General features: G+C 37.5%; 1 protein-coding gene across 50 annotated transcripts in view; it reads left to right on the forward strand.

The window, feature by feature from the left end:
• The window catches only part of LOC129023809 (ras-related protein Rab-40A-like), a 194516-nt gene that overhangs the window by 26311 nt on the left and 140344 nt on the right, over positions 1–27861 (forward strand). For 32 of the 50 annotated variants that reach the window (XR_010125408.1, XR_010125407.1, XR_010125406.1 and 29 more), the window contains exon 2: positions 21744–21834. The exons of 3 other annotated variants lie outside the window; for them this stretch is intronic. The gene's annotated coding sequence lies outside the window, so the exon portion shown is untranslated. Of the gene's footprint in view, positions 1–19687; positions 19821–21743; positions 21835–27861 lie in introns of all 50 variants that reach the window. 15 more of the 50 variants (XR_010125410.1, XR_010125397.1, XR_010125377.1 and 12 more) reach the window with 2 other exon arrangements.

The following is a 27861-nucleotide window of genomic DNA, read 5'->3' on the forward strand; positions in this document are numbered from 1 at the left end:
CGATGGGTCTTGACTCTATCCAATTTGGCAGTCTATGTCTTTTAATTGGTGCATTTAGCCAATTTACATTTAAGGTTAGTATTGTTATGTGTGAATTTGATCCTGTCATCATGATGCTATTTGGTTATTTTGTGCGCTCGTTGATGCAGTTTCTTTGTAGTGTCATTGGTCTTTATATTTTGGTGTGTTTTTGCAGTGCCCGTTACTGGTTTTTCCTTTCCATATTTAGTGCTTCTTTCAGGAGTTCTTGCAGGGAAGTCCTGGTGGTAACGAAATCCCTCAGCATTTGTTTGTCTGGAAAGGATTTTATTTCTCCTTCATTTCTGAAGCTTAGTTTGGCTGGATGTGAAATTCTGGGTTGAAAATTCTTTTCTTTAAGAATGTTGAATATTGGCCCCCAATCTCTTCTGGCTTGTAGAGTTTCTGCTGAGAGGTCCACTGTTAGTCTGATGGGCTTCCCTTTGTAGGTGACCTGGTCTTTCTCTCTAGCTGCCCTTAACGGTTTTTCCTTCATGTCAACATTGGAGAATCTGATGATTATGTGTCTTGGGGTTGATCTTCTCGTGGAATATCTCTTCTGGTGGAGTTCTCTGTATTTCCTGAATTTGCATGTTGGCCTGTCTTGCTAGGTTGGGGAAGTTCTCCTGAATAATATCCTGAAGTGTGTTTTCCAGCTTGTTTGCATTCTCCCCATCTCCTTCTGGTACTCCAATCAATCCTAGGTTTGGTCTTTTTATGAAGTCCCACATTTCTTGGAGCCTTTGTTCAGTCCTTTTTATTCTTTTTTTTTCTATTCTTCTCCGCATGTCTTATATCAGTAAGGTGGTCTTCATACTCTGATATCCTTTCTTCTGCTTGGTAGATTTGGCTGTTGATACTTGTGTATGCTTCACTATATTATGAGTGTTAGGTTTTATCTTTTTATTTACATTCAGAGGCCTAATATTGTATTAGCCAACTAATCACTAGATACTGTCCTTCATGATACATATTATGTCATAGCTTGTCTCTTTTATGTTCTACCAATAGGAACAGTCGTTGCCATTATGGGAGGATTTGTCCACTGATTCCTACTATTTTCAAGTTATACACCTAATTTAACTTGAGTCAAAATTTATTTTACAATTATATTTGTAGGTGTTAATGTTATTTATTTATTTATTTTATTATTTTATTTTTTTGAGACAGAGTCTTGCTCTGTTACCAGGCTGGAGTGCAGTGGTGCGATCTCAGCTCACTGCAACCTCCGCCTCCCGGGTTCAAGCAATTCTCCTGCCTCAGCCTCCCGAGTAGCTGAGATTACAGGTGTGCACCACCACACCCAGCTGATTTTTGTATTTTTAGTAGAGACGGGATTTCACCATGTTGGCCAGGATGGTCTCGATCTCTTGACCTCGTGATCCACCCGTCTCAGCCTCCCGATGTGTTGGGATTACAGGCGTGAGCCACCATGCCCAGCTGGTGTTAACTTCCTTTCCACAAAGAAACGTTTCCAACATTTCCTTGGCCTATTAGGAATGCCCAACAATACTCCAATTACTCCATACATATACAATATGAAATGCCATCATCAATAGGCTCATTCATTTCATTAACAGCATTAATGTTAAGGATTTTCATAATCTGTTAAGACTTCTATTCAAAATGAGAAGTCTCAGTACTAGAACTTTCAAATATAAACCTCAAATGACTTCATTGCTGTCCACCACCATATCATAGATTTGAAGAGCTGCTTACATAAAGACCTAAAATAAAAAAGAAAGGAATCAAATCCCCTATTACTGATTTCAAGCCAGTCCCATAACAATTATGGCTTTCTCAACAAGCAAGATATTAGTAAAAATATTACATACTTTTTTTCAGTTAATTTATAGGTTAAAATTCTTTTTTTTTTTTTTTTTGAGATGGAGTCTTGCTCTGTCGCCCAGGCTGGAGTGCAGTGGCGCAATCTTGGCTCACTGCAAGCTCCACCTCCCAGGTTCATGCCATTCTCCTGCCTCAGCCTCCCGAGTAGCTGGGATTACAGGCGCCCACCACCACGCCCGGCTAATTTTTTGTATTTTTTTAGTAGAAACAGGGTTTCACCGTGTTAGCCAGGATTGTCTCGACCTCCTGACCTCGTGATCCACCTGCCTTGGCCTCCCAAAGTGCTGGGATTACAGGCGTGAGCCACCGTAAAATTCTTTATATCTTTATGGTGTACCCATTCTAACTGGGCTTTCACAATGCAATATCAACTCTTATAGACGTTCTCCATTACCACCACCACACATTAATAACCATTTTCTTAATTATAGAGGACTAATACTATTAATGTTTTATTAATACTAACAACTAAATTAACTTATATATAGATGCTCAAGAAGTAAGCAGTATGAACTATTCTACCCACTATTATTTTGAACCTAATTGCCTAACTGTAAACACTATAGGCCACCAATGATTAACATGAAACCCCTTGAGAAAAAAAAATGAACCTTGATTATTGTATAATTCATACAACAGATCTTAAACCAGGGGAGCTACGATTACTTGAAGTTGATAATTGAGTAGTTTTACGCATAGAAATATCAATTTGCATACTAATCTCATTTGAAAAGGTATTACATCCGTGAACTCTTCCATCATTAGGCTTAAAAACAGACAGAGTTCCAGGGTGTTTAAATCAAACAACCCCAACATCCACATGACTAGGCCTATATTATGGTCAGTGCTCAGAAATTTTTGGATCAAATCAGGGCTTCATACCTATTATACCTGAATTAGTTCCTCTAAATCATTTAAAAAACTGATTAACATTTTGAAACTATTAACATCTATGTTATAATATCACTGTTAAATAGCATTAACCTTTTAAGTTAAAGACTGAAAGTACTCATCTTTCTGCAATGAAATGCCACAACTAGCTACATCAACATGATTTATCACTATGGTTTGAATAATTCTTACACTATTTATCTTATTTCAATTAAAAACTTCAAAATATATCTACTGTTTAAGCCCAATACCAAAAAATATTGAAGCATTATAACATGAAACCCCTTGAGAAAAAAAGTAAACAAAAATGTCTTGGCATCTTTCATTATCCTTACAATAGTAGAATTACCCTTGATATTCTAATCATTTCATTCCCAAACATTGTATTCCCTACCCCAATCACCTAATCAGTAATCAACTAACCACCATACAACGATTAGTGCAACTCATATTAAAACAAATGATAATAATATACAATGTCAAAGGGTGAACTTTATCCCTCATATTAATTTCACTTATTCTGTTTATTACCTCAACAAACATCAGGATGACTAACCCACTCATTTATGCCAATAACTCAGTTATCAATAAATCTCAATATAGATATCCCACTATAACCAAGAGCAGTTATCACTGACTTCCACCACAAAACAAAAGCGTCATTGGCTTGTTTGCTACCACAAGGATCACCCATTCCACTAACCCCTATACTTGTACTTATTAAAACTATTAACCTTTTTATTCAACACTTAGCCCTGGCTGAACAACTAACAGCCAATATTATAGCCAGCCATCTACTCATACACTTAATCGGTGATGCCACACTAGTGATAATATCCATTAGTTTTGCAACAGCTTGAATGTATTTTAACATTTACATACATATATGCATACATACACATAAACACACGCATACAAGGTCTCGCTCCAATGCTCCAACTGGAGTGCAGTGGCACAATCATGGCTTACTGCAGCCTCAAACTCCTGGGCTCAAGTGAGCCTTCCACCTCAACCTCCTGAGTAGCTGGGACTACAGGCACACTCCACCATGCAAACTAATATCTTTTTTTACTTTTTTTTTGGAGATGGAGTCTCAGTTTGTCACCCAGGCTGGAGTGCAGTGGCGCGATCTTGGCTCATTGCAATCTCCACCTCCCAGGTTCAAGCGATTCTTGTGCCTCAGCCTCCCAAGTAGCTGGGCTTACAGGTGTGCACCACAATGCCCAACTAATTTTTGTATTTTTTGTAGAGACAGGGTTTCACTATGTTGCCCAGGTTGGTCTGGAACTCCTGACCTCTAGCAATCCTCCCACCTCAGCCTCCCAAAGTGCCAGGACTACAGATGTGAGCCACTGTGCCCAGCCATATTTATTATTTTAATTATATTTACCATCTTTGAATTTGCTGCAGCCCAAATTCAAACATACCTCTTCACTATACTAGTTAGTCTTTACTTGCACAACAATACTTAATGACCTACCAAATACATAGCTATCATGTATTTGACCCTTGACCCTGACCACTTACAGGAGCTCTATCAGCCCTGCTAATAATATCTGACTTAGTAATATAATTTCACTTTAACCTAGCTATCTTATTATCTTTAGGTCTACAAACCAATAGATTAATGATATACCAGGGATGATGAGATATTGTCCAAGAAAGCAGATTTTCAAGGTCATCACATATTAATTGTTCAAAAAGGCCTACATTTCTATTTATCATGTCAGAAATCTTCTTCAAAGGCTTCTTCTGAACTTTCTACCACTTAAGTCTGCCCCCAACCCCAGAAGTATGAGGTATCCTACTTGCTATCATTATTAACCAATTAACTAATTAACTAATTTATTTTCGTTAGCTTATGCATCTTAAGCCAATCTAATGAAAATAGCCTACATTTTTCATTAGTCTTTTTCTTTGATTCAAAATCAGCCCCCCTTTTTATATTAACCTGATTGCTCTGCTTAATAATTATAGCCAGTCAGCATCATCTCTGCAAAGAATCATACATATGAAAAAATTACATATTTCTCTATTAATCTTTCTACAAATGTTTTTAATGATAAAATTTACTGCTACAGAATTCTATTTTGTATTCTCTTTGAAGCAACACTAATTGCAACACTAATTGTCATTACCTGATGAGGAAATCAAACAGAATGATTAAATACAGGACTCTTATTTCCTGTTCTATACACTGGCTCCCTGCTCCTACTCGTAGCACTAATTTATATCCAAAACTCCATAGGCTTATTAAACTTCTTAATAGCCTCCTACTGAATTCAAGCACTACCACCAAGCCCCTGATCTAATAGCCTTTTATGGTTAGCATGTATAGTAGCATTTATAGTAAACATACCCCTTTAGGCCTTCACCTCTGATTACCAAAAGCACAGGTACAAGCCCCAGTTGCTGTGCCCATGGTTCTTGCAGACATATTGTGAAAATTAGGGGACTATGGCATAATACAAATTACTGTGATTTAAAATCCACTAACAGAGTTTATAGCTTACCTATTTCTTATACTATCCTTGTGAGAAATAGCAAACTGTATTTGTTTATGCCAAATGGACTTAAAGTCACTCATGGTATATTCATCCAAAAGTCATATGGCACTCGTAGTTGTAGTTGTTCTTATCCAAACACCATGAAGTTTTATAGGAGCAATAGCCCCAATAATTGCCCATGGCCTCACCTCATCCATATTATTCTGCATCAAAAACTAAAGTTATCAATGAATTTATAGCTGAACCATGCTATTAGCTCGAGGACTACAGACACTGTTACCTCTCATAGCTAACATGAGTACTAGCTAGCCTAACTAACCTAGCCCTATCACCAGCCATCAACTTAGAGAGTTATTTGTAGTTATAACATCATTCTCATTATCTCATTTTACCATTGCCGTAGTAGAATTTAGTATATTTATTATGGCCTTATATTCTCTCTATATGTTAATCATGACATAATTAGGAAAATTTATATATCACATTAATAATATCAAACCATGCCGTTCACAGTCATGCATGCCTGTAATCCCAGCACTTTGGGAGGCTGAGGCAGGAGGATTACTGGAGTCCTTTCTACAAAAAATGAAAATAGCTGCACATGGTGGCATGTGCTTGTAGTCCAGCTACTTGGGAGGCTAAAGAGGGAAGAGTGCTTGAGCCCTGGAGTTTAAGTCTGCAGCAAGCTATGATTGCACCACTGCACTGCAGCCTGGGTGACAGAGTGAGATCCTATCTATATCTATATCTATTTGCAAAATAATATACTCTTCTCACTTAACCCAAAAATCATTCTAGGACCCATATACTGTAAATATAGTTTAAATGAAACATTAGGTTATAAATGTAACAGCAGAAAATTAAAACTTCTTATTTTTTGAGAAAGTGTGCAAGAATTGTTTATGTGATGGATTATGTTTATTGATTTGCATATGTTGAACCAGCCTTGCATCCCAGGTATGAAGCTGACTTGATCGTGTTGATAAGCTTTTTGATGCGCTACTGGATTCAGTTTGCCAGTATTTTATTGAGGTTTTTCGCATCGATGTTCATCAGGGATATTGGCCTGAAATTTTCTTTTTTTGTTGTGTCGCTGCCAGGTTTTGGTATCAGGATGATGCTGGCCTCATAAAATGAGTTAAGGAGGATTCCCTTTTTCTATTGTTTGGAATAGTTTCAGAAGGAATGGTACCAGCTCCCCTTTGTACCTCTGGTAGAATTTGGCTGTGAATCCGTCTGGTCTTGGACTTTTTTTGGTTGGTAGGCTATTAATTGCTGCCTCAATTTCAGAACTTGTTATTGGTCTATTCAGGGATTTGACTTCTTCCCAGTTTAGACTTGGGAGGGTGTATGTGTCCAGGAATTTATCCATTTCTTCTAGATTTTCTAGTTTATTTACATAGAGGTGTTTATAGTATTCTCTGATGGTAGTTTGTATTTCTGTGGGATCAGTGGTGATATCCCCTTTGTCATTTTTTATTGTGTCTATTTGATTCTTCTCTCTTTTCTTCTTTATTAGTCTTGCTAGCAGTCTATCGATTTGGTTGATCTTTTCAGAAAACCAGCTCCTGGATTCATTAATTTTTTTTGAAGGGCTTTTCATGTCTCTATCTCCTTCAGTTCTGCTCTGATCTTAGTTATTTTTTGTCTTCTGCTAGATTTTGAATTTGTTTGCTGTTGCTTCTCTAGTTCTTTTAATTTTGATGTTAGGTTGTCAATTTTAGATCTTTCCTGCTTTCTCTTGTGGGCATTTTAGTGCTATAAATTTCCCTCTACGCATTGCTTTAAATGTGTCCCAGAGATTCTGGTACATTGTGTCTTCATTCTCATTGGTTTCAAAGAACATCTTTATTTCTGCCTTCATTTCATTATTCACCCAGTAGTCATTCAGAAGCAGATTGTTCAGTTTCCATGTAGTTGTGCAGTTTTGAGTGAATTTCTTAATCCTGAGCTCTAATTTGATTCCAGTGTGGTCTGAGAGACTGTTTGTTATGATTTCTGTTCTTTTGCATTTGCTGAGGAGTGTTTTACTTCCAATTATGTGGTCAATTTTAGAATAAGTGCAATGAGGTGCTGAGAATAATGTGTATCCTGTTGATTTGGGGTGGAGAGTTCTGTAGATGTCTGTTAGGTTTGCTTGGTCCAGAGCTGAGTTCAAGTCCTGAATATCCTTGTTAATTTTTCTGTCTCGTTGATCTGTCTAATATTGACAGTGGGGTTCATGGGTGTAGCAAACCACCATGGCACATGTATACCTATGTAACAAAACTGTACATTCTGCACATGTACCCCAGAACTTAAAGTAAAATTAAAAAATAAAAGAAAGTGTATAAGAACTACTAACTCATGCCCCCATGTATAACAATATGGCTTTCTCAACTTTTAAAGGGTAGAAGTAATCTGTTGGCCTTAGGAGCCAAAAAATTGATACAACTCCAAATAAAAGTAAATAAATGTATTTTTCCATTTTTTTTCACAATTTCACTAATCCTCCTAATTCTACCAATTATTGTAACTATAACTACTTTAAAGTTATTTCTAACCTCACTATGTAAAAACCTCTATTTCATACACTTTTACAACCAACCCCATTCCAGCCATAATATTGATTTGGTTGAGCCAATAAATAATTGTTTCAAACTGTCACGATCCAAACTTTAAAATTAACACTCACCTTCAAGCTAGATTATGTCTTTTTAAAATTTTTTTAAAATTTCCATAGGTTCTTGGGGAACAGGTGGTGTTTGCTTACCTGAGTAAGTTCTTTAGTAGTGATTTATGAGATTTTGGTACACCCATCACCAGAGCAGTATACACTGTACCCAATTTGTAGTCTTTTATTCCTCACCCCACCCTTCCTCCAAGTCCCCAAAATGCATTGTAGCATTCTTACACCTTTGCATCCTCATAGCTTAGCTCTCACTTATGAGTGAGAACATATGATATTTGGTTTTCCATTCCTGAGTTACTTTACTTAGAATAATTGTCTCCACTTCCATCCAGGTTGCTGTGAATGCCATTATTTTGTTCTTTTTTTTTTTATGGCTGAGTAGTATTTCATCTACATGTATATATATATATATATATATGTTTGTGTATATATATATGTATATGTATTATATATGTTTGCGTATATATATGTATATGTATATATATATATATACACACACACACACACACATACATACACATACATTTTCTTCATTCACTCATTGATTGATGGGCATTTGGGCTGGTTCCATATTTTTGCAATTGCGAATTCTGCTGTTACAAACATGCACGTGAAAGTATCTTTTTCATATAATGATTTCTTTTCCTCTGGGTAGATACCCAGTAGTGGGATTGCTGGATCAAATAGTAGTTCTACTTTTAGTTGTTTAAGGAATCTCCACACTGTTTTCCATAGTGGTTGTAGTAGTTTACATTCCCATCAGCAGTGTAAGAGTGTTCCCTTTTCACTGCATCTCTGCCAACATCTATTTTTTTTTATTTTTAGATTATGCCCATTCTTGCAGGAGTAAGATGGTATTGCATTATGGTTTTGGCTTGCATTTCCTTTATCATTAATGATGCTGAGCATTTTTTCATGTGTTTGTTGGCCATTTGTATATCTTCTTTTGAGAATTTTCTATTCATGTCCTTAGCCCATTTTTTGATGGGATTGTTTGTTTTTTCTTGCTAATTTGTTTGAGTTCCTTGTAGATTCTGGATATTAGTCCTTTGTCGGACTAATATCTGATTGTGAAGATTTTTTACCACTCTGTGGGTTGTCTATTTACCCTGCTGGTTGTTTCTTTTGCTGTGCAGAAGCTCTTTAGTTTAATTAAGTCACACCTATTTATTGTTGTTTTTGTTGCATTTGCTTTTGGGTTCTTGGTCATGAAGTCTTTGCCTAAGTCAATGTCGAGAAGGGTTTTTCCAGTGTTATCTTCTAGGATTTTTATGATTTCAGGTCTTAGATTTCAGCCCTTGATCCATCTTGAGTTGATTTTTGTATAAGGCGAGAAATGAGGATCCAGTTTCATTCTTCTACATGTGGCTTGCCAATTATCCCAGCACCATTTGTTGAATAGGTTTTTATCAGTAGCATTTTTTATTACATGATCTGTCATAGAGTTCTCAATATGCTATATACATTCAGATCCAAACATTAACTGATTCTTTAAGTATTTACTCATATTTCTTATCACTATACTATTTCTAGTTACTCTCAACAACAACTTTCAACTCTTTGAGAACAAGCAAGAATTATATTATTTTTGTCAATTGATTATATGGCTGGATAGATTTTTCTAGATTTTCTAGTTTATTTGCATAGAGGTGTTTGTAATATTCTCTGATGGTAGTTTGTATTTCTGTGGGATCGGTGGTGATATCCCCCTTATCATTTTTTATTGCATCTATTTGATTCTTCTCTCTTTTTTTCTTTATTAATCTTGCTAGCGGTCTATCAATTCTGTTGATCCTTTCAGAAAACCAGCTCCTGGATTCATTTATTTTTTGAAGGGTTTTTTGTGTCTCTATTTCCTTCAGTTCTGCTCTGATTTTAGTTATTTCTTGCCTTCTGCTAGCTTTTGAATGTGTTTGCTCTTGCTTTTCTAGTTCTTTTAATTGTGATGTTAGGGTGTCAATTTTGGATCTTTCCTGCTTTCTCTTGTGGGCATTTAGTGCTATAAATTTCCCTCTACACACTGCTTTGAATGCATCCCAGAGATTCTGGTATGTTGTGTCTTGGTTCTCATTGGAAGCAATGGCAACAAAAGCCAAAATTGACAAATGGGATCTAATTAAACTAAAGAGCTTCTGCACAGCAAAGGAAACTACCATCAGAGTGAACAGGCAACCTACAAAATGGGAGAAAATTTTCGCAACCTACTCATCTGACAAAGGGCTAATATCCAGAATCTACAATGAACTCCAACAAATTTACAAGAAAAAAACAAACAACCCCATCAAAAAGTGGGCGAAGGACATGAACAGACACTTCTCAAAAGAAGACATTTATGCAGCCAAAAAACACATGAAAAAATGCTCACCATCACTGGCCATCAGAGAAATGCAAATCAAAACCACAATGAGATACCATCTCACACCAGTTAGAATGGCAATCATTAAAAAGTCAGGAAACAACAGGTGCTGGAGAGGATGTGGAGAAATAGGAACACTTTTACACTGTTGGTGGGACTGTAAACTAGTTCAACCCTTGTGGAAGTCAGTGTGGCGATTCCTCAGGGATCTAGAACTAGAAATTCCATTCGACCCAGCCATCCCATTACTGGGTATATACCCAAAGGACTATAAATCATGCTGCTATAAAGACACATGCACACGTATGTTTATTGCAGCATTATTCACAATATCAAAGACTTGGAACCAACCCAAATGTCCAACAATGATAGACTGGATTAAGAAAATGTGGCATATATACACCATGGAATACTATGCAGCCATAAAAAATGATGAGTTCACGTCCTTTGTAGGGACATGGATGAAACTGGAAATCATCATTCTCAGTAAACTATCGCAAGAACAAAAAACCAAACACCGCATATTCTCACTCATAGGTGGGAATTGAACAATGAGAACACATGGACACAGGAAGGGGAACATCACACTTCGGGGACTGTTGTGGGGTGGGGGGGAGGAGGGAGGGATAGCAATGGGAGGTATACCTAATGCTAGATGACAAGTTGGTGGGTGCAGCGCACCAGCATGGCACATGTATACATATGTAACTTACCTGCACATTGCGCACATGTACCATAAAACCTAAAGTATAATAATGATAATAATAATAATAATAATAAAAGAAAAAAAAAAAAAAGACAACTAGGTCTTATAATAGTCATTATTGGTATTAATCAACTACATCTAGCACTTCTCCACATCTAGACACATGCATTCTTTAAAGCTATACTATTTATATATTCAGAGCCATCATCCACAACCTTAATGATGATCAAGATATTCAAAAAATAGGATGTCTATTTAAATACATACCTCTTCAATCCTCCTTACTTATTATTGGAAGCCTTGCACTCACAGGCATACCTTCCCTTACAGGCTTCTACTTCAAAGACTTATTTATCAAAACTGCAAACATGTTGTATACTACTGCCTGAGCCCTTTTAATCACACTTGTCACCACCTCCCTAACAGCTGTCTACAGTACTCAAATTGTCTTTTTTGCACTCCTAGGACTACCTAGTTTTTCAGCTTTCATTATTATCAGTGAAATTAACTCCTTCCTAATTAATTCAATTAAACCTTTAACAATTGGTAGTATTTTTGCTTTTTTAAAAATTTCCAACAACATTTCTCCTGTAACTATTCCCCAGATGATTATGCCATTATACCTAAAACTTTCAGCCCTTGCCATAACTATCTTAGGCTTCATTATGGCAATTAGAATTTAACCTAATAACATGTAATCTCAAATTTGAATTCTCCTCATACATATATAAATTTTCTAACCTTCTAGGATTTTTCCAACAGTTGTTCACCATTTATCAGTGTACCTAAACCTTTCTAAAAGTCAAAATACAGCATCACTTTAATTAGACTTGACTAGAAAAATACCAAAAATTATCTCATCTCCAAATAATAGCCTCAGTAACCATCCCTAACCAAAATGGCCTAATTAAATTATATTTTTTCTCTTTCTTCATTTCATTTTTATTATCTATACTTCTAGCCACTTAATTACTGTAATTTCAATAACAACAAAATATTAACAAAGGGATCAGTCTCTTCCGACCATTAATCAACTCCATTAACTGTACAATGCAGCCACACCTATAGAATCTTCACAAAGAAGCCTGACTTCTTTACCCTCAAAAATCACCCAATCCTCTAAATTTTTGAAATCAATAATAATTTTTATTTCATCATAGCCTATTATTTATACAATGATTACATAATTCTATTAATAATCCTAACTATTGTTAGGATTTGAACCTCCCCCAAATAACACCACCAGATCCTCACATTTCAGGATTGTCTTTAGTAGCTATGGCTATAGGATTCTAAACACTACCAGTATCCCTGCTAAATAAATTTAAAACACTATCAGTCCCATAAAACATCCACCAAAATTTATTACAATCCTGCATTCCACACCACCATTGATAACCCTAAACCCACGTAATAGGTAAAAGTTTTGAAGAAAGTCCTACGATGCCTACAACAAAAATAGTAACAAAATATAGTATATGTCATAATTCTCACATGGAATCTAATCATGACCAATCACGTGAAAAATCATCATTGCACGTCAACTGTCAGAGCTCTGATAACCAACATTTAAAAATCTCACTTCCTAATAAAAATTCTTATTTATTGATCTACCTGCACCATAAAACAACTCAACATGAAGAAATTTCGGTTTCCTACTGAGTTTGCCTAGCTTTACAAATCATTACAGGGCTTTTCCTAGCTATACACTGTACCTCAGACACAATAACTGCGTTTTCCTCTATCACACACATCTGCTGAGATGTAAGCTATGGCTGAATCATTTAATATCTGCCTGCTAATGGATATCTATATTCTTTATCTGTTTATTCATGTAGGCTGAGGTCTGTACCTTTCTAGAAACCTGAAACATTGGAATTATTCTTTTATTCACAGTAATAGCTATAGCATTCATAGGCTATGTCTTATCATGAAGAGAAACAACAATCACAAGTTTACTATCAACTATTCCATACATTGGCACCAACCTGTTAGGATGAATCTGAGGTGGATTTTCTCTTGACAAGGCAACTTCACACAATTCTTCACCTCTCATTTTATTCTGCCATTCATTGTTTCAGCTATAATTATTGTGCACCTTGTATTCCCACATGAAACAGGATCAAATAACCCAAGGAATCTCAACCAACTCAAATAAAACCCCATTCCACTCCTATCACACAATTAAAGGCATTTTAGGATTTGTTTTTCTACTATCACTTCTACTCAAACTTGTTTTATTCTCCCCTGACTTTTTAGGAAACCCAGATTATATTCCGGCAAATCCCCTCAATATACCACCTCATATTAAACCAGAGTGATATCTTCTATTTGCCTGTGTAATTTAGGATCTACTCCCAATAAACTAGGAGGTGTCGTAGCCCTTGTGCTCTTAATCATAATTTTAGCAATCATCCCAATCCTTCAGTTATCTAAACAACGAAACATGATATTCCAGCTACTAAGCCAATGCCTATTCTGGGTTCTAGTATTATAATAACCTCATATTCACACAAATCGAAGGTCAATCAGTAGAACACCCTTTCATTATTATTGAACAAGTATTATCCATTTTATATTTTTCCCTTGTTCTCATATTAATACCACTTACTAGCCTAATCAAGAATAAACTTCAATGAAGAGTTCTTGTAGTTTATTAAATTTGATCTTGTAAACCAAAAATGGAGAGCACCTCTCCCCAGCGCAGTCAAAGGAAAAGCTATTCACTCCACTATCAGCACCCAAAGCTGAAATTCTATTCCCTGATTCTTATACTGAATGCAAAGAAATTGTTCTTGAGTTCTATGTCAGTATGGAAAAAAAACATAAAATCTAATCACCCTGTGTACATCATGCATTATGTAATTTACCCCATTAATTATGTAGTAGTACTATATACACTTCATCATAATTATACATTTATATCTTATGGTGCTTTAAAATCCATTCCCCATGCATACAAGCATGCACATCAAACTAATCACAGTGCGTAATACATTAAATTAAAAGTTCACATATATGGATTTAACCATGAGTATTGTTCCATACAGTAAGTTCTTCATTTTATAGGACATAATATTATTGATCATACATAGCACAGGAAGTCAAATCCTTTTTTGACAACATGCTTATCACCTCCAATAGGATTTCTTGTCTACCAAGCTTTGATAAATTAGCAGTCTGCTCAGGAAGTGTCCATCTTCTCACTCTGGACTTAGAAAACTTGGGGGTTTCTAGACTGAAACTATACCAGACATCTGGTTCTTACTTCAGGGCCATGAGCTTATAACCATCCACTTGTTCCTCTTGAATAAGACATCTCAATGGACTAATGACTAATCAGCCCATGATCGCTCATAACTGTGGTGTCATGCATCTGGTATTTTTTAATTTGGGGAGATGATGTGATCCAACATGGCTGTCAAGGCCTTGACAAAACTTGACTGTAGTTGAACTTAAATTGAATGTTATTTTCCAAACAAAAACCATAAGGTGTTAATTAATCCATGCTCAATGGACATAATAAAAACAAGATACAGTCACAGATGCATAATTATTCCCATCATACATGATTAACTCTGCAAACTCCCTCTAATCCCCTACTTTAAGCTGTTACAGTATTTATGTAAATATAAGTCTTTTGTTCTTGCCAAACCTCTCAAACAAAAAATCTTGTGTCTGCTGATTATTACCTAAGGCTCTAATATGTACCCACATATTATTAAATTCAATTATAAACTTATCTAAAATATTATTTCAGCCTAACTCCTAATTAAAGCATTTTCTAAAACAGACAAAAAAATCCATTAAAAATTTGATTTTCTAGGCTAAAACTTTTTGTTTCTTAATAAGATTATCAAAAAATTCTCAATACTAGAATAACACTTAAATTTAGCAATTTCCCCTCAAGAGTATTCTCTAGATACAAGTTGATGTAGCTTAATTCAATAAAGCAAGCCACTGAAAATGCCTGGATGAATTCATGTAACTTCATAAACACACGGGTTTGGTCCTGCCCTTTTTAGTGAGATTACATATGCAAGTGTCTGAATACCAGTGAGAATGCCCTCTAGATCAGTGGAAGATCAAAAGGAGCAGATACCAAGCACACTAATTAGTATCTCATAATGCCTTGCTCAACACACTCCCACGAGAAACAGCAGTAAATGAAATTAAGCAGTAAATGAAAGTTCGAGCAAGCTGTAGTAATTTCCCATAGGGTTGGTAAATTTTGTGCCAGCCCCTGAGGTCATATGATTAACCTAAATCAATAGAACCCAGAACGTTTATGATTATATGTAACGAAAGCTAAACTGTAAGCCATAAAAGGCAATAGCTAAAGTGAAAATAAACTATGAAAGTGACTTTATTATGTTCTGAATTTACAATAGCTAAGACCCAAACTGGGATTAGATACCCCACTATGCTTAGCCATAAACTTAAATAACTGAATAAAGTTATTTGCCAGAGTACTACTACCAGCAATAGCCTAAATCTCAGAGGATTTGGCGGTGCTTTATATTCCTCTAGAGGAGGCTGTTCTATAATTGATAAACTCTGACAAACCTCTCCATCTCTTGCCGATTCAGCCTGTATACTGCTATCTTCAGCTAACCCTAAAAAGTCTTAAAGTAATCACAAATATTTACATAAAAACGTTAGGTCAAGGTGTAGTCTATGAGATGAGAGGAAATGGGCTACAGTTTCTAATTAAAGAACACTCCACCTATAATAACCCCTATGAAACTAAAGGTCAAAGGAGGATTTAGTAGTAAGTTAGGAATAGAGAGCTTAGTTGAATGAACATGAACACACCACCTGTCAGCCTCCTGAAATACTTTAACAAACCCAAATTTATAATTAACACAAATTTATGTATAAAAGAAGGTAAGTCACAACAAAATAATCATACTGGAAAGTGTGCTTAGGTAAACCAAAATGTATCTGAATTCAAAACACCTGGCTTACACCCAGAAGATTTCGTATTAATCTGACCACTTTGAACCAAAACTAACAAAACTCAACAATTACGTATATTTAAATGAAAACATTCATTCATAAAAAGTATAGAAGATAGAAATTTATTTAGGTGCTATAGAAATAGTACTGTAAGGGAACAATGCCAAGAATAATTTTTAAAGTACAAAAAAAGCAAAGCCACAAGGTAGTGATGCCTTGTAGTTTTCATTTACATTTCCCTAATGATTAATGATGTTTGAGTATATTTTCATGTGCTTATTTGACAGTTGTTTATCTTCTATAGATGAGTGTCTATTCAACTCTTTTGCCTATTTATTTATTGGAGTGTTTAATTGAATTTTGTGATATTTTTCTATATTTTGGATACAACTACTTCATCAGATATGATTTTCAAACATTTTCTCCCAATCAGGGGCGTGTCTTTTCATTCTCTTAACAGTGTCTTTGTAAGATCCAGAGTTTTTAACTTTGACACATTCCAAATTATTGATTTATTCATCTAAGAAATCTTCACCTAACTCAGGGTCACAATTTTGCTCTCCCGTGTTTTCTTCTACAAGTTTTACAGCTTTACGTTTTATATTTACATCTATGATCCATTATGAATTGCCTTTTGAATTGTCTTTTGTACATGGTACAATATATAGATCAGTATATAATTGTGTATATGAATATCTACTTGTTTCAGCACAATATTGAAGATACCATCCTTTATACATTGAATGGCTTCTGCACCTTTGTCAAAAGTCAGTTGTCCAATATATGTAGGTCAATTTTTTGGTGGTTTATTTTGTTCTTTTGATCTACTTTTCTGCCTTGATGCCAGTAGCACACTGTCTTGATTACTATGGGTTTGTAAGAAGTCTTAAAATTAGGTAGTGTTTGTCATCCGTTTTGTTCTTTCTCAAAGTTGTTTTCATAGTCTAGATCCTTTGTATTTTTACATGAATTTTAGAAACAGCATTTTACTTTCTGTTAAAACTGTATCAGTTAGGATTTTTATTGGGATTGTTCTGAATATATAGATCAGTTTAAACAGAACAGGCATCTTAACACTGAGTCTTCAAACTCATGAAGACAGTATGTCTCTATTTATTTAGGTCTTCTTTAGTTTCTCTTTGCAATGTTATGTAGCATTCACTATACAGACCTGTCACATATTTGGTTAGATTATTCCTAGTTATTTCATATTTCTTGGTGCTCTTATAAATGCCAGTATTTTGAATTACATTTCTGCATATTTTATTTTCACTGAGCTGTCAGCTGCCAAATGTTTGACAGTAGCTGTTAATCTTCTAGGTTGAGATCTCAGACTATAAAATGGAAAAGGTACCTGATACTTAACAAGCATTTGCCTGTGTTTCCATGTCAGCTTTCAGAAGTTATTGAAAGTGTACTGTAACTCGAGGAAAAAATGTCCCAGAGACAAATCAACAGGTCATCTCCAGAAAAATCCATTATAAAATAGTTTAGTAGATTTTGGCTTTATATGTGGTCAGAATTGAATCTATTGAATTGTGGGGTTTGTTACCTACTCCCCACCACCAGCAATCCATCTCAGTGAATTCCTGGGATCTTGGGTGTTGAGAAAGAAAGAGAGAGAGAGAGAACATGTATGTATGTGGGTATGTATGTGGGTATGAATGTGTATATTGCTGAAGCTGCCAGAAGTATTTATTGTGAGGAATACCTCAGGTTAATTACTATAGTCATATCAGACCAGTTCAGTTCCTAGGACATACTAGAAAACAAATTAAAGTGATGGTTATTTTCTTTTCCGAGCTGTCTTGGCCCACATTGTTACCATGGTGACTCAGTGACTGCCATGACATTTGGTACAGAATGAGCATTTGTTTATGTTTTTTGCCTGAATCACATATTATTATGATAGTTGTTAAGTGAATGTTTTCCAGTTCTGATATTCCTTCTGGAATTATTAGTTTGCATCTGAGAAAAAGATAGAGCTTTTTCTTCTCCCTTATTTATTTATCAATGTATTTATTAACATTTATTTATGTCAATATGACTCTGAGATTCCCATGTTCCTCAAAGGGTTACCCTCTGTAATTATTAGTATATATTTTTTGTATTAGGCCATTCTTGCTCTGTTATACAAAAATACCTGAGATGATAATTTATGAAGAAAAAGGTTTAATTGGCTCATGGTTCTGCAGGTTGGACAGGAAGCATGGTCCCAGGATCTGCATGGCTTCTAGGGAAGCCTCAGAGAGCTTTTAATCATGGCAGAAGGCAAAGCAGTAGCAGGCATGTCACATGGCAAGAGTGGGAGCAAGAGAGACAGACAAGGGGAAGAAGGTTTCAGACTTTTAACAACCAGATGAACTAACTGATGGAGAACTCACTTATCACCAAGGGGATAGCACTAAACCATTCATGAGAAATCCACCCCCATCATCCAGTCACACCCCATCAGGCTTCACCTTCAACAATGGGAATTGCAATTCTACATGAGATTCAGAGGGGACAATATCCAAACTATATCAATTTCAGTGCTGAAGTGTTCTCCAAATTGGCCAGTGGGAGCCCTTAAAGTAGGCCTCATGTCCATTTGAAGCTTCCGTAAAATTCCTTGAATATGTACTTGTCCCCCGAAACCTATTATCCCTCATCTGTAGAAAGCAAGCTCTGATGTCAGCCTCAGAACATCGCTGTGAGGACTTGAAGAGAAAAAGCCTGAAAATAACAACCTACAGTGTATGGTACCTAGTAGACTATCAGCAAATGGTAATTCCCCATTCCAACTTGCCTCTTCCATTCTGTCAATGGAATGCCTCTGGCGTTAACATAATGGCCTAACTACTAGAGCGAATACTTGGAAATGTAACATCAAGCAAGAATAAGCCCACATTTCCATTATGTGTGAGCTTCAGTGTCACTGCTGTGTGGGAGGGGTTCTGGGATGGAGTTGAAGAAGAGGAAAAACATCACTGCACAGCTTCCAGTTAACTGAGTGGGGATAGGCCAGACATCATCACCCCATCCCCTGCATTTCATGTGCTTTCTTATCCTCTTACTTTCTTCTCTATTCCATGTGCTTTCTTATCCCCTTACTCTCTCTTCTAGTTTAACATCAGAGACTCTGAAAGCCTCTTAGGTTACTGGAGCAAGAGGAAAGAGACCCAAGTCACATCATGGGGACACTTTAGGCAAGTCATACCTTTCTGCCAGTTTTGTCTATCCAATAGGATAATAATCCCCACACCTCTAGACCACCCAGGAATACTCTGGAATTTAAGTGTGATCCAATGTGGCAATCTGCAGTCTTATGCAGTGGGGAAGAACCAGTGTACTTTCAGCTAAGTATATTAACAGAGCAAATGCAGATATCCCAGAACTTTGTATGGTGGGCATTAAATTTATGGTACCCAACTCTGAGCTGTTTAGGTCAGGATTTTTACAAGTGTGATCTACGGACCACTTCAGCAGATTTGTCCACGGTTGCTTGCTAAAATTGCACATACTTGGGCCCATCCTAGATCTGCAGAATCAAAACCAGGAAGGTGAGGTGAGAGGTGTCTAGATTTTGAGTAATTTATTTTGTTGTTTCTGTTACTCATCCACGATTGAAAAGCAATGCTGTGGATGGCAACAAGGTCTATGAAAAGTTTAAATCCTTTGATGTCTAATTTCATTGTTAGTTGCTCCTGCTACTCAGCTTTAAATTTCTGTGTCTTCTCTTGTGTGTCCAGTAGGTAACAATTTTTTCAATTCAGTAATTCTTATTCAGTGATTTATGTATGAGACACTGAAGAAACATCATAGAGAATAAAAGAAGAATCCCTGGAGCTATCGTTCTAGTTTGGGAAAACTGGCAATAAGCAGGTAAACAAATCAATGAGTGAGGCAATTTCATATGGGGATTTGTATTTTGAAGAAAATGAACAGGTAGAGTAGAAAATGACAGAGACAGGGATTATTATAGATGGGGTTGTCAGTGAAGCTCTTTCTCAGGAAGTGACGCTTGAGCTGAGTCCTGAACAACAGAAAGAAGCCAGGCATGGAGAGGCCATTTTGTCAGTGTCCCTGTGCTGTGTGTGGGCACCATTGATCTAGGAGCAGAGGACAAGTTGAAGTGGCTGAAGCCTGGCACATAAATGCAGACAGGTGGGAGATGAGGTTGAAAGGGCAGACAAGAGCCACATGGTTTGGATCCTTTAAGGAGTTTGGGTTTTATTCTGAGTGTGGAAGGCTAGAGTACAGGAGTGACGTGATCTGATTCTTGTTATCAGAAAGTGACTCTGGCCACTGTGTGGAGAATGGACTGGAGAGGGACAAAATAAGGAGTGGGGATAACCATTAGAAGAATATTACAGAAATTCAGGGAAGAGGCACAGATGAATGGCACCAGGACTGCAGCTGTGTGCAGAGGAAGGGTTAGACCTGGACAGGTTGTGTTTGGAGGTATGACACGGGGGACCTGCAATGGCTGTGTGCGTGGGGTGTGTGGGGATAAGGCACAGTCAAGGAGGACCCCTCGGCTGTTTGGCCGTGCAGAGAAATGGTGGGGTGTTTTCTGAGATCAGTCCTTCCAAGTGCTTTTGAGGCATTCTTAAAGTAATTAGTCAACCAACAGTGGTTGTAGTGAAAAAAGTGATTTTAAAAATGCATTAGTTTATGACTGATATTCATACCTGAGGGTACAGGGAGAGAGGAGAGTAAGGATTGAAAACTACCTACTGGGTACTATGCATATTACCTGAGTGGCAAAATAATCTCCACACCAAACCCCTGTGACACGTGATTTGCCTGTATAACAAACCTTCACATGTACTCCTGAAACTAAAATCAAAGTTAAAAAATAAACAAAAATTTAAAAAATAAGTAAAATCAAAAGCTGTATAAGGCAAAGGTAGGTAAACATGACAGCAAAGTTAAAAACTATTATTTAACAAAAGATACCACAAACAAAAGTAGAGAACTCCAACAGATTTGAGGAAAATATGCCATTTTTATAATAAAGAATGAGTATCTGGATCATAAATAAATAAGAAAAAGGAAAAAGAAGACTCGTTTGTAAGACTATTAAGCTTTATTGAATTTATTGAATTGGCTTGATTTAATCTTTCCACAATGTAAACATATATCAAAACATTACAGTGTACCCCATAGTATATACAATTATGTCAGTTAAAATTAAAATTTAAAAAATACCCGAGTTGATAAATAGGATTCAGTTGCAAGACTATTAAGCTTTCTTTCCCCAGTATCTCTGCCTTAGATAGAATTTTCAAGTTAATGTGATCCCTGGCCATTTATATTTTTAAAAACCAGAACACAGGGACTTTTTAATTTTAATTTTAATTTTAAGTTCCGTGGTACATGTAAAATATGTTTTGTCCTCTATTGTAAGTACTATATAATCCTGGTTTTACTGACAAGACTTTGAGTGATTTTATGGTGAAATAAAAGTATTCAAAGTCACAAGATTTTTACATGGCAGAACTAGGGTTTGTCTCTAGTCTATATACAGAGCCCACACTCCTAACCAGTACACTTAGGAAGAAGAGACAGACATTTGTTGAACTATGTCAACCCATGGTGGTTGGTGTAACACTGAGACCATAGCTCTTTTATCTATGTTTCTGTAGTCATTCTACATTGTACCAGATGGTATTTAAGAAAAAGTAATAATTTTTAAAATAAAAACATTAATAAACATCATAGTTACTTTGTACTAGACAACTTGGCTGTTGATGTAGATAATTCCTTGGACCCCCAAGATGAATGAGTTCTCTTTCCTTTTAGGAACTCAGAGTGGTTTTCCAGATGGGAATCACATTGCTCTCTGTCCCTGAGATCTTGCTGGAGACAGGGCTACTCAGTCCCTCTTTGCCAGGTAAGTATAGATGCAGTGTGGTGACTTACTCAAGGGTACCTAGAGTTAGTGGGATAGGTCTGGCACTGTGGCCAGGTATGTCTCCTGTCGCATATCCATCTGCATGTCCATTATACACAGCTGTATTAGTTTGTTTTCATGCTCCTGATAAAGACATACCCAAAACTAGGAACAAAAAAAAGGTTTAATTGGACTTACAGTTCCACATGGCTGGGGAGGCCTCAGAATCATGGTAAGAGGTGAAAAGCTCTTCTTACATAGTGGCAGCAAGAGAAAATAAGGAAGAAGCAAAAGCAGAAATCCCTGATAATCCCATCAGATCTCGTGAGTCTCATTAACTATCACGAGAATAGCACGAGAAAGGCTGGCCCCCATGATTCAGTTACCTCCCCCTGGGTCCCTCCCACAACATGTGGGAATTCCGGGAGATACAATTCAAGTTCAGATTTTGATGGGGATGATGGGGACACAGCCAAACCATATCATTCTGCCCCTGGCCCCTCCAAATCTCATGTCCTCACATTTCAAAACCAATGATGCCTTCCCAAGAGTCCCTCAAAGTCTTAACTCATTTCAGTATTAACCCAAAAGTCCACAGTCCAAAGTCTCATCTGAAACAAGGCAAGTCCCTTCCACCTATGAGCCTGTAAAATCAAAAGCAAGCTAGTTACTTCCTAGATAGAATGGGGATAGAGGTATTGGGTAAATGCAGCCATTCCAAATGGGAGAAATTGGCTAAAACAAAGGGGTTACAGGGCCCATGCAAGTCCAAAAATCCAGCAGGGCAGTCAAATTTTAAGGCTCCAAAATGATCTCCTTTGACTCCAGGTCTCACATCCAGGTCACACTGATGCAAGAGGTGGGTTCCCATGATCTTGGACACCTCCGCCCCTGTGGCTTTGCAGGGTACAGCTTCCCTCCTGGCTGCTTTCATGGGCTGGTGTTGAGTGTCTGTGACTTTTCTGGCCATATGGTGCAAACTGTCAGTGGATCTACCATTCTGGGGTCTGGAAGACAGTGGCTGTCTTCTCACAGCTCCACTAGGCAGTGCCCCAGTAGGGACTCTGTGTGGGGGCTCCAACCCCACATTTTTCTTCTGCACTGCCCTAGCAGAGGTTCTCCATGAGCACCCTGCCCCTGTAGCAAACTTTTGCCTGGGCATCCAGGAGTTTCCATACATCTTCTGAAATCTAGATGGAGGTTCCCAAACTTCAATTCTTGACTTCTGTACACCTGCAAGCTCAACACCTCATGGAAGCTGCCAAGGTTTGGGGCTTCCACCCTCTGAAGCCACAGCCTGAGCTGTATGTTGGCTCCTTTCAGCCACAGCTGGGACACAGGGCACCAAGTCCCTAGGCTATACACAGCATGGGGACCCTAGGCCCAGCCCAGGAAACCATTTTTTCCTCCTGGGCCTCCAGGCCTGTGATGGGAGGGGCTGCTGTGAAGGTCTCTGACATGGCCTGAAGACGTTTTCCCCACGGTCTTGGGGATTAACATTAGGCTCCTTGCTACTTATGCAAATATCTGCAGCCAGCTTTAATTTCTCCCCAGAAAATGGGTTTTTCTTTTCTATCACATAGTCAGGCCGCAAATTTTCCAAACTTTTATGCTCTGCTTCCCTTATAAAACTGAATGCCTTTAATAGAACCCAAGTCACATCTTGAATGCTTTGCTGCTTAGAAATGTCTTCTGCCAGATACCCTAAATCATCTTTCTCAAGTTCCAACTTCCACAAATCTCTAGGGCAGAGGCAAAATGTTGCCAGTCTCTTTGCTAAAACATAACAAGAGTCACCTTTACTCCAGTTCCCAAAAAGTTCCTCATCTCCATCTGAGACCACCTCAGCATGGATCTTATTGTCCATATCGCTATCAGCATTTTGGGCAAAGCCATTCAACAAGTCTCTAGGAGGTTCCAGACTTTCCCACATTTTCCTGTCTTCTTCTGAGCCTTCCAAACTGTTCCACCCTCTGCCTGTTACCCAGTTCCAAAGTTGCTTCCACATTTTCGGGTATCTTTTCAGCAACACCCCACTCTACTGGTACCAATTTGCTGTATTAGTTCATTTTTACACTGCTGATAAAGACATACTCAAAACTGGGTACAAAAAAGGGTTTAATTGGACTTACAGTTCCACATGGCTAGGGAGGCCTCAGAATCATGGCGGGAGGCAAAAGGCCCTTCTCGCCTGGCGGCAGCAAGAGAAAATGAGGAAGAAGCAAAAGCGGAAATCCCTGATAAACCCATCAGATCTCATGAGGCTCATTAGCACAAGAATAGCATGGGAAAGACTGGCCCCCATGATTCAATTACCTCCCCCTTGGTCCCTCCCACAACATGTGGGAATTCTGGGAGATACAATTCAAGTTGAGATTTAGATGGGGACACAGCCAAACCATATCAGCGGGGATACAGCCAAACCATATCAACAGCATTAGCCGTGTTCATATCTGTAGTGCTTCACTTTTCAAAGGCTCAGAGGATATGTGCTTCTCTGAGATTAACCTGCAGATAATATACAGGAACACTAAGTACCTTCAAATAAGAGAAAATAGAGTGTTGAATTTTTTATGTAGCCCAAACTGTAATGGGAAATTAGAAGAAAAATTCCTAGAATCATACATCATGTTCTCTTTTCTAACTTTCTTCCTTCAGTCAACATACTGTATGTGAGATTTACATTTATTATTATCTATAGTAGTAGATCATTCATCATCATTGGTGGATATTGTTACATCGAGTGGATATTTCACAATAAGCATATCTGCTATGTGGATTTTTTCTAGTTTTTGACATTATGAATAACAGTGTTATGAATGTCTTATACATATCTTTGGATAAACATTTATTTTTCTTTCTTTTGGGTGCGTACCTTCCCCAGACCTAAGAATGAAATTTCTGAGTTGTAGGGTGTGTGTATGATCAGCTCAGTCAATATTGCCAATCACTTTTTCAAAGTGGTTGTTGAATTTATATTTTCACCAGTGCTGTGAGAATTACACAGCTTCCATATCCTCACCAACACTTGGTGTTTTCCATCTTTTTAATTTTCTTTTTCTGGTGTAAGTGTGGTGGTATCTCATTATGGTTTTAATTATACTTTAATTTCTCATTAACTCTCTGGAGTTTTAAATCTCTTTTCTCTCTTTGTTTTTGCTTTTCAGCTTACATATTGAGTATCCCTAATCTGCAAATCCAAAAGCCTCCAAAATCTGAAACTTTTTGATCATTGACATGATGCTCAAAGGAAATGCTCATTGGAGCATTTCAGATTTTGGATTTTCAGATTAATGATACTCAACTTGTATTTGCTTATTATACTGGATCTTTGGTTTGTGGAGTTTACATTCTCAATTTTGCTGATTGTATCCCCATTGTGCTGTTTCTTACATTGCTCTGGCCCCTCCTATTTTCTGCAAATTAGTAGAGTTAGAGGCTTCATCCAGTTCAGGATTTTTTGGCAAGAGTACCTCAGATGTGTTACATACTTCCTATATCCTTACACCAAGTCTTAGTTCAGGCTGCTTTACCAAATTACCACAGACTAGGTGGCTTAAATAACAAACATTTATTTCTCATGAGTCTGGAAGCTAGAAGTCTAATCAGGGTGCCAGTATGGTTGGGTTCCTGGTGAGGATCCTCTTCCTGGTTATGTCCTCACATGGCCTTTCCTTGGTGTGTGCATGCAGAGAGCAAGTAAACTCTCTGTGTCTCTTCTTATAAGGACACTAATCTCATAATGAGGGCTCCACTTTGATGACCTAATTATTTCCCAAAAGTCCTATTTTTAAATACTGTCACATTGGAGATTAGGGTTTCCACATATGAGTTTTGGGAGGACACAAGCATTCAATTCATAGGCATACAAGGAGCCTCATTGTGTCTGATTGTCACTCCTACCTTGACATTAAGATTGAGCACTGGGCTCAGGTGTTGTTGGACTGATCCATCTATTATGAAATTTCCCATCTGCTTTTTACCTCATGATTTTTTACAATCTCTGATCTTTACCAAGATCTGCATTTCATTAAAAATTCTAAAATGATGATATTTAGATACAATTTCTTCTGCATTTATTAGCTGGACATTTTCTATAAGAGAAACTCCCCCCCACCCACCCCCACACCAAACCCCTGCCAACTAGTAGGCTTAACTCAGGTATGGCACACACAGGAAAGAAAGGACAAATATTTAATCATTTTGCAGTATTTCCAGTTTTAAGAATAAGTATTGTTTCTGTAGGATCCTCCACAGATTAGCAGTGAGTTGGTTTTGTTTGTGTTTTTTCTTTTAGAGTGTCATCACGACTCAGAGATGTTTCTGTATGTGATGTGTTTTAACTCACTGTAGGCACCAATGTTTTTGATGCTTAAATTGTTCTTATTTGGTCTGTGGAAGTCCTATCAGGTTGGCTTCTGAGTCTTTTTGACATGTTCGCTGGTATGATCATTCAGTCCAGACTCATCTGGTACAACCCTACCACAGACTTGGATTCAGCCATTTTTCCTCGTGGGTAATATTTTTAGAGGACTCAATCTGGGTACTAGAGTTCTTCATTGCTACTGGGTTGGCCACTGTTTCTTAAATTTTTCAGTGCATCAGACCAGTAAATAGGTATTATATTTTTAAGAGAATATATGTGATCAGCTTCCATCCTGGACTGCTACTCTGTTCCCTTATAAGTAATTATTTTTATCAGTTTTTGTTTTAACCTACTGGTTTAAAGAATATAATAGAATATTATATGACTGTTAGTTTTCTCTTCTCCTCAGAGGTAAAAGGTGGCATATTCAACCTCAGTCAAGTTTCTAGAAGCTCAGAGGTGTGGAGCATTTGAGATATCCCTTCTAAGGTGAAGGATAAATACTTGCACCTGGCCTCTCCTACAACCAAAAAAGAGGTACACCATCTGGTGGGCTTCTTTAGATTTTGGAGGCAACATACTCTTCATATGGGTGTGTAACTCTGACCCATTTACTGAGTAACACAAAAAACTACTAGTGTTGAGTAGGGCCTAGAACAAGAGAAGGCTCTGCAACAGTTCCAGGCTGCTGTGCAAGCTGCTATGCCACTTGGGCCATATGATCAAGCAGATCCAATGGTGCTTGAGTTGTCAGTGACAGATAGGGATGCTGTTGGGAACCTTTGGCAGGCCCCCATAGGTGAATGGCAGCACAGGCCCTGCCATCTTTCCTAGATAACTACTCTTCTTTTGAGAAACAGCTCTTGGCCTGCTAATGGGCCTTAGTAGAGACTGGAAACAACCAAGTTTTCACGTGACGTGAGCTGCCTACCATGACCTGTATGTTATCTGACCCACATAGCCATAAAGTTGGGTATGTACAGCAGCACTCACTCCATCATCAAAGGTAAGTAGTATATATGAAATCGAGCTCAAGCAGGTACTGAAGGCATAAGTAAGTTACATGAGGAAGCAGCTCAAATGCCCATGGTCCTCATTTTTGCTACACTCCTTTCTTTCTTCCAGCCTGCACCTACAATCTAAATTCCCTATGATCAGTTGACAGAGAAAGAGAAGTTTGGTTTACAGATGATTCTGCATGATATGCAAGCACTACTCAAAAGTGGACAACTAACACTACATCCCCTTTCTGGGATGTCCCTGAAGGAAAATGGTGAATGGAAACTCTCCCAGTGGGCAGAACTTTGAGCAGTGTACCTGGTTGATCACTTTGCTTGGACAAGTGACTGGACCTGCCATTTCTATATATACTGATTCATGGACTATGGACAATAGTTTGGCTGCATGATCAGGAACTTGGAAAAAAACATGATTGGAAAATTGGTGACAAAGAAATTTGGGGAAGAAGTACTTGGATAGACCAACACTTACACATTGGGAATCAAGTTTTCAACACATAAACTTTAGTGAACACATTCATACTGCAGCATTCTGCCCCTGGCTCATAAAATTCATGTCCTTCTCACATGCAAAATATTCTGACTCCATCCCAGTAGCCCCAGTGTCTTTACTTGTTCTGGCACCAGCTCAAAAGTCCAAAG

This window comes from Pongo pygmaeus, chromosome X (assembly GCF_028885625.2).
Source record: "Pongo pygmaeus isolate AG05252 chromosome X, NHGRI_mPonPyg2-v2.0_pri, whole genome shotgun sequence".
Classification (NCBI taxonomy): domain Eukaryota; kingdom Metazoa; phylum Chordata; class Mammalia; order Primates; family Hominidae; genus Pongo; species Pongo pygmaeus.